This window comes from Rhipicephalus sanguineus, chromosome 1 (assembly GCF_013339695.2).
Source record: "Rhipicephalus sanguineus isolate Rsan-2018 chromosome 1, BIME_Rsan_1.4, whole genome shotgun sequence".
In the NCBI taxonomy this organism is placed as follows: domain Eukaryota; kingdom Metazoa; phylum Arthropoda; class Arachnida; order Ixodida; family Ixodidae; genus Rhipicephalus; species Rhipicephalus sanguineus.
Window position 1 is genome coordinate 169941104 of NC_051176.1, and position 8593 is coordinate 169949696.

Here is an 8593-nt window from a genome sequence, read left to right on the forward strand (position 1 = left end):
CCTCCAGCTACACGCACATATTTACCTGTCCGCAATAATAAGCCGTATGCATGTTTGTAGCTCACATTCCCTGAAATCGAAAGCGAAAGCTAATATAGCGAAACCACTCCCAGATGTCAGTGCTAAAGTCCCTAGATTTTTCCTCTTAAAGAACAGGGAAAAATCTAGGGACTTTAGTCAGTGCAAGAAGCATAGCCTTCAAGATTTGGCAACGTTAGGAAGGAAGTTTCGAAGGGCATGCGAGAACAAAGAAGTGCGCTAGTTGTTTGTTTGTTACCCTGAATCATATAAGAGTTTATACTACGAAACTCTATGCCCTCAAGAGATAGGAGTAAAGCCACTCTCCTCCGCTCCGCTCGATTGTGGCGCCCATTCTCAACTGCAGCGTAGCAGACGACGCCACGCGTTCACGCGATTTTCTTTTAGAGCCTGCAATTTCATCGCAATTTGTTTAATTTTGCACTAAAGCTATATTCGAGTGTCTTATCTCAGTCTTTGGAAGCAGCAAAAGCGGTACGAACAGAGTTTTCACAAGAAATTTGCCACAATGACACATGGTTTCATGTAGTTCGTGCGTGCGTTGGTAGTAAGTCTGTTTTACGTCCGTTGTGCCACCATAGAATAATGGTGCCACCCTAGGACCACAGAGATCTCGCTGTGCTCTACATACGAACATTATTCATCGACTTAAATAATAATAATAATAATAATAATAATAATAATAATAATAATTGTTATTATTATTATTATTATTATTATTATTATTATTATTATTATTATTATTATTATTATTATTATTATTATTATTATTATTATTATTATTATTATTATTATTATTATTATAAGTTACAAAAGTATCGAAAGGTGGGCTAGTTGGTAATTCATACTTCTTCAGCTTACTGAAGAAGGATAATAAACTGGCTATTTAAGAATTGTTCTTCCTGAAAGTGTCCACGCTGCAGTGCAGTCACTCTGACTACAACTTCATTTTTAGCTGCGTCGTTGTCACACAGTGAAGCGCTGGCGGAAGCCGCATCAGCCATTGTTACGTGATGGCCGAGAATCGAGAGAATGACTTGTCTTGTTGGCAATAGCCATGCGCGCTCTTTGGAGCACTCGGCAAGATTAAAACACTTAGACGCTGAGGGGCAACCTTCACTTATTTTATTTTTTCGTTTAGCAAATAATATCCCCAACGGGGCTCACGTGCAAGAAGGGGCACGTGTGCTGTTCGCCCCAAGCTCTGCATTTACTTGTGCAATTCGTTATTTGACCTTCACGAAGTCGTGTAATACCTATACCTTTGCGCTATGGTTGTGAACGCCATATATTATTATCTGATTAACATAACGGCCTGTGTGCCGCTACCGCCACAGCAGCTGAAAGAAACTATATACCACACGAGTACGAAAATCAGTGAATTTATTAGTGACTTTTACGAAAAGAATGTCCGTCCGCCTTTTGTGTTTTACCTGCTCACTCTTTCTCCGCACGGCGTCGCATATATTCCCTATAGCTTATCCCAGTCAAAAAAGAAATGAAACACACACATTGACACCCACTGCAAGTTGGTGTGACCCATTATACAACAGGTTTGAAATGGATGGTCTGAAATGTCCAATTCGAAAGTTAACCTGATTGCTATATTCCGATCTCATTACCTCGGTTCTCTTGCAACGATCACCATGTCAATTCTTTATAGAGCGACTTACTTTAGCGCAAAGGGTTGGGCGACAAACAATTGACTAAGACGAGCGCCCGTCCCTGTCATGTCGTGTGTCTGTCCGCCACTTCGAGCACGGTTAACACAGTGTATGCAACAGGGGCGTAGCCAGGGGGGGGGGGCGAAATTTTCCAATTTTCATGTGTATATATACACCCACCCATACAAACGCACGCACGAACATAAAGTATAGTATGACCTCCCCCCCTATTTTCTGGCTACGTTACTGGTATGCAAGACCAGCTAGCCGAACAGTCACTCCTTCGAATATTCCACAAAAATTCATAGCAGGAAACAAAAGCTCACAAAATATGCCGCATGGAAAAAACATGCTTGCTTGTTTGTTCTTATGTGCTTACCACTGTGATTGACACCGTTCTGAGCCCATCCATCGTGGAAACACTATGGGCTGGCCAAGGGCTGGCCAGAAGGTGGCAGTTTGAGCGTGCTACTAAAATAAGCTCCAGTAGGAAGGCACAAAAATGACACGATCTTTTAACAACAACATGCGCACGTGTTCATCAATGTTAGCGTCTGTGGCCATGCACGATTCAAGAAGCGCATGCGTTCCTCTGTTGCAGCGCGCTGGTGCCCAGTCAAGTTCAGAAAAACTGCACACACATATGCCTCACCAGATGAGTTGGCATCAGGTGAGCTGTCATGAAATGAGCTGTGCGTTAGTCGCTTCACACGAGGTCGTGCAACGTCTGCGAAGCAGCCGTAACCTCGAGTACGTAAGCTTAAAAAATAAATTTTGTAGTAAATTATTTTACTTTGAAACTGTGGTGGTGATACCAAGCAGTATTTTGCAAAAGAGCCATATTTGCTCCTAGACAGAAAAGCTTCGGCATGATATATTCCCACTCCACAAGCACCACTTCTCAGATTCGCTGGCACACGGCTTCCATTTAGGCGGGATATCAACATATCTGAGTGAATAATTGTGATAATAGTCAGCGATCGATTTACTTCAATAAGCTGCCAAGAAGGTTGAGCCCACTTGAATCGCTGAGACAAAAAGCGCGCCGTAGAGAAGAGAGAACTAGTTGTGGCTCGGGTGGTTTTATTTATTCCAGAGATGGCGCCACAAGCCTGCCGAGCATTTAGCCGAGCATAAAGTTGGGTTGATGCAGTTCCGCAGAAAAGTACAATGTTCGGCGTCAGCGATGTGGGCAGGGAATTTTCTCTTTTTTCGGGGAATCTTCAGCCATCATTTACGACGAAAGAGAATAAAAAAAGGAATCTTTTTGATATTGCAGGGAATTTTCGAAATGTTGAAATTTCGCCTTCAGCTTCTGCAGTCACAGTGCTGGCGCATGCGGCACTCAAGCGTAACCCTTGAGATTTGTTTCTGACATGTGGAGCGATGTCTAGTTCACTCCGGGTGTTAGGCTCGAAGCCCACGTATTCAATATTGTACGTAGAGCACATGAGAATGAAGGCAATGAATGCTATTGAGTTTTGCAGGAGCGCAGGCGCTAATCACACATGTGCAATTGTGCGTGCGTGCGTGTGTGTGGGCGCGCACGCATTACCACCATTGTACAGGGAAATATTCTGTGAATTTTTTTCGAAGAATGCAAGGAAAAATGGCTGAAATCGGGAGTTTTCGTGTCTCTGAATGTGAATTCTTCATATTATTATTATTATTATTATTATTATTATTATTATTATTATTATTATTATTATTATTATTATTATTATTATTATTATTATTTATGTGCAAGAAAAAGCAATCTGGCTGTTATGGGCAAGCTTATGAGCGGTTTCTTGATTGATTGTTCGCTACAGTGGACTAGAGCCGTCTTGCACGCATCGTACGGCACACCAGAAGTCCACAAGGTTAGAAAAAATGTGAAAGAAGAAATGGACCTTGCCGCCGTCCTGCTGTCGTCTCGCTTTCCACTAAAATTTCGTAAATTACACAGAACCACACAAAAGAGATTGACGAAGTGGGCATAAACGGCTCTTATTGTTTTTGGCTACATCACCATTGAATGTATTGTTCAAAATTATTTACGGCGTACATCAAATCTGCATGCCATGCCTAAATTTCTTTTTATCAATGCTAATGATGCATTAAAAAATTCTTTCCGGCAAACCCTGTTGTCGCATATATTATTGCCTTTTGCGGCACCAGTGCTCATTTTGATTGTGAACAATGGTTGCCAAGAAAAATGCGTTCTTTTCATTTGACATGGCGCACGCGCATTAAGAAAGGAGCTGGCCATACGTCTACGGTCACACATTTCCGCCGTCAGCTGCAGTCTAGACCAAGGGTCTCAAACACGCAGCCCGCGGACCTCTCGCTGGCGAACAGCGGCCCGCACGTGACTGTCTTCATCGCATGTTTTAAATGCGAAGCATTTCTTAGCGAACCTCTGGCACTTTGAGCGTTTCTATCTACGTATCTATCTATCTATCTATCTATCTAGCCGCCTACGTCTGGGGGCTCTCATGATCGCCTCCTTAACTTAGTGCCGACCAAAATTTGCATGGGAGGGTAACATGATTTCACGAATACGACTGTCGGGTCATGACATGAATAAAGTGAAAATCCTATCGCGTACGTCGTCAAACCCTTTCCTCCAGACACGTGTGGCACATACCCGCTTACCACGGGCAGTGGTGCATGGGTATGCGCCACAGGTGATTGACAGTTTATATCTACCCAGGAACGGCGAGAACAGACATTAAATGCGAGAGCGTTAAGAAAAACCGACATCGCTAGCGTGGACCCGACGAATGGAAAGAATGAAAATTAGGATCCCAGCAGGAATTGAACCCAAGCATTCTGCGTGGCAATCAGGTATTCTACCACAGAGCCACGCCAGGTCTATAAACTGGTTTGGAAAACGGCCTCTGCAGGCGTAATGTCGGTGCAACGTCAGTTGTGGTTGTGGTGCTTGCTATCTGATTTTACAAGAAAGCAATAAACACTATATATGATACTCATACGATGCGTATACTCCTACGATACAGACGTCATATCAGATTAACCACGTCTGTGGTTTAACGTCATATCAGATGGAACCACGTCTGTGGTTCCAATGTTAGCTCCGCTTTTATAGCAGTCTAATAAACATTCCATTTGTATCCCTATGATTCAGCGAGCTATATTCATGCATTGCTCGACTCTGTAGGAATACAGTAACAAAAGTTACGTATGATATTCACATCATCGCACCGTAAAGTGCACTTAGTCCGCCAGAACGACGCAGTGTCCTCTTAAATTCTTACGAGGCTGGGCGATGGCCTCATGCTGACCGAGGATGATGTCAGATTGATTGACAGCCGCTTTGTAGACTAGGCTACGTAGGCCACATACGCCCAGGTAGTCTACGAATACGACAAGCGCCATCCACTGATGTTGGTCTACGTAGCACTATCCAGGCCTACCAGCCTCGACGGCCCATACCTCGCCAACGCGAAGGGTGACTTCAGATTACAACATGTCGCCGGCTCTATCTATAGACAATTTGTCGACGATTTGACCGAGGCATCCACGATTTGAAACGGCTGTACTATACCTCATGCTGCACTACACAACGACCCTCGTCGCCGCGATCACGACCTCATCCGATAACAAGTCATGACCAGCTGCTGGTGCTCACTGATCACGGGGATGATGACCTTGTTCAAGAACTGCCAGGAACTTCTTCCACACAAGCACACGGGTTCGTGAAACGTGCGTGCGTTCTCTATCACAAGGGACAAGTATGAGCACTACATACCAGCTTAGGGCTTCTGGTGTTGGTATAATACCCACGTTGCCGTTGCCAGCGTTACCCAACTGTAAACAACTGGTTATATAACACATATGCGGCTCTACAACATATATGTGTGCGCATAAAATTTATACAAATCTTTAGCGTCATTTTGTAACGTTTCGCTCAGTAAAAAAAATGACACCACAGTCACCTTCCCACCGCATGCTTCGCATCACATCGACTCCCACGGTACGTGGGATCTGCCGAATTTGTTTTGTTATTATTTTCTTAACAAGTGAGGTCATGAGCTACACAGGCATGACTTGTCTAAAGCATTTTTTTCTTGAGAGAACCCCTGCGATCAACATGTGTTGATACATATATAACCGTGAAACAAAACTCTATAGTCCAGAATCGCCATCCAGATTTTAGTCATTTTGGAGGTAGATATATGTTGTTGGAATCGCGGCGCCAAATCGCCTTCAGAAATAACCCATGTATGAGATAAGGGAAAGTTATTTCAAATGGTAACGTTATCCATTTGAAACATTAGCCTTCTTTTGTGTGTGTTTTGTGCCTCATCCAGATGTCTATATCGACCAGATGACGCCACCATAACCCGTGTTTACATGAAACATCAAACGCAAAATCTTGAGCTCTATTAGCAGAAAATGAAGTGTCATTGAAGCTTACCGCCTCACTGAAGCCGACAGTGAAGTCGATGTTCGTGGTCCGCCTTTTCCCCCGAGGTAGTGGGTAAAACATGAGCGTATAGATCTTTTTCTGGCGTAACTTTCCTGCTAGGGCGTAGGTACGCTAACGAGAAATATGAAGTTGAGGTGGAATGAGCAGGGGCATTGAAGAATGCGTGCAGGTGTGAAAAGATAAGTTATTAGTGGAGATAAGGCCATAGGCGAAGGCCGAATATCTTTTACTCAATTTCTCTCGCCACAGACTCAGCGCTGAAGCGATGTCTTCACGAATCTGATTGCTCTCAGCGAATAAGAAAGCTCCATCACACGTCACCACGCGTGCAATTGACCGCTGCTTGGCCGCGGTGCAGTGAAGCCATGGCTTATATGATTGCCGCGATAGATGTGGTTGCAGACTTAGAACCTCGCAGCGTAGATCAAGCAGGATTTCATTGCAGGGAGTCTGCAATGATCCCCCGCGCTCTCGCGGCGGCGGCAGCTCTTTCTGCGCACGAAGCCCGGCTCCAACCGACGGAAAGCAAAGCGTCGTTTTCGTCGACGGCATGCGAGGCGTCCGATTGCCAAATACTGCTTATATTCTCGCGTATTTAATTTTTAGTTTTTATTATTGGTGTTTGCCTTTTGGAGAACTCGAGCAGGGGCGCGCCATGAAGAGAGCCCCGGCAGAGCAGGGCCATGCAGGACCACTCACTCCGCCCCTGGAATGCGGCACGCATCCTAAGAGCTGGAGGGAGGGTACCAGTGAGGAGAACTGTACCATGAGATCAAAACCATCGAAGCCCCATAGTTCTCTGCGGGACAGCGGCAGAACACGTGTGAAATCCGACGCAGATCTTTGCTGCGAGGCTCGCTCGTATAAACTACGTCCACATCACTGGGGTCAGACTCCACCTGGCTGCTGTTATTGCCACCGCGCGTTCACCGGCAGAAGCAAACTAACAAAACGAAACGAATGAGAAATATATCAAGATGAAATAGCTCTCGGCAAATCACGGCCGGACTGCGTTTGTGATCACTACGAGAAACATGTAGGGGCGTTAGTACATGTATATATCCTTCAGTTTTTCGCAATTTTCTCGCTTGTTAAAGCTCAGTTCACTGTAGTAATAGCACGAATGTGGTCGTAATAGAATAATTTGCCATATTGCAGTTTTACCTCCTGTATCTCTTTGGTGTGCACGAGGCCCACCACTGGAGACACGGGCGCTGCAGTCGACATGATACATCACGATCACGTGATGTCACCTTGCTTCACGGAATTTTGCTCTAAAGACGGAAAGCCGGTGGCCCTAGCGTGTTTTTTTTTCTTTGAGTTTCCCCCCTTCAATCAGCCTCGTTTCACAACCAGTTCATGTGTACTGGCACCTAGAAACATCAAGAGCTTGGAAAGCGTGACCAATGTTTTCGGTGATGCTGTGTGACACAATTAGTGCACCACGCATGCAAAAAGAGCAGGTTGCAATTTCACATTTACGGTTTTACTTCAAGGATAACGAACATCACGACGCATGGCTGATAAAGCTGGCTTAGAAGGGGCAATGAGCCGAAGTCCTGCGCACGTGTTTGCAGCACGCACTTCCGAGAAGGCGACTTTGTCTGCAGACTAGGAACGCAAATGTTAATTTGGTGAGTGACAGTGAGTTCACACGTGACACCTCCCTCTTCACGTGAAGACGCCCACACCTCGAAGACTTCTAAAAAATTACTTCGGGGACGTTATTCCTCATAATCAACCCCATCCTACGCACGCTGATCGGGGAAAATGTCGTGGGAAAGGCACCGATACACAGATAAAAATGAGGAGGGATGACGCAATTTGATGGCAGAAAGCAGTCTGTGAACGAGTTTCTGATTTGAAAAAGACAAGAAAGAAACCTTGCAGGAAAGCCCATACTTAGTTCTTTTCATTTCGTTATTTCATCCTGACGTTTGCCCATGAAAGCTCACCGTAAGCTTGGAGACTGACATATCTGATGAGTTGGTAAAGAGCTGCTCGATCGCAACCCTTAAGCAACAAGACCGTGGGCAGCGCTTTCTCTTTCCGATTTTCAGTACGGTTACTGCGTGTGAAAGAACCAAGGTGGTTTGGGCCGAGCCAGAAGAAAATGAACATTTCACGCGACAAGTTCCGTGGCGAAGCTCGAAGGAGGTTTGAAGGTTCAACCTCCCACCGCCCCGATATTATTACATTTTGTATATCTATGTATATGCACACACATACAAAAACATTCCATATCACACATAAAGGGAAGTCAGAACCCCAGAAAAAAAGTTTTTGTCAACGACCCTGGATAGGTACGTTCATGGTTAAAATCATGCTTATATGGAAACGAGCTTCCACCGACCTTTTTATCATATAACTTTTCATGGGCTTGGATTTGAGCAAAAAAAAAAAAAAGGGAGGGGGGAGAGAACAAGAGCCATTCTGAAGTCGTGGCGCAGAGACG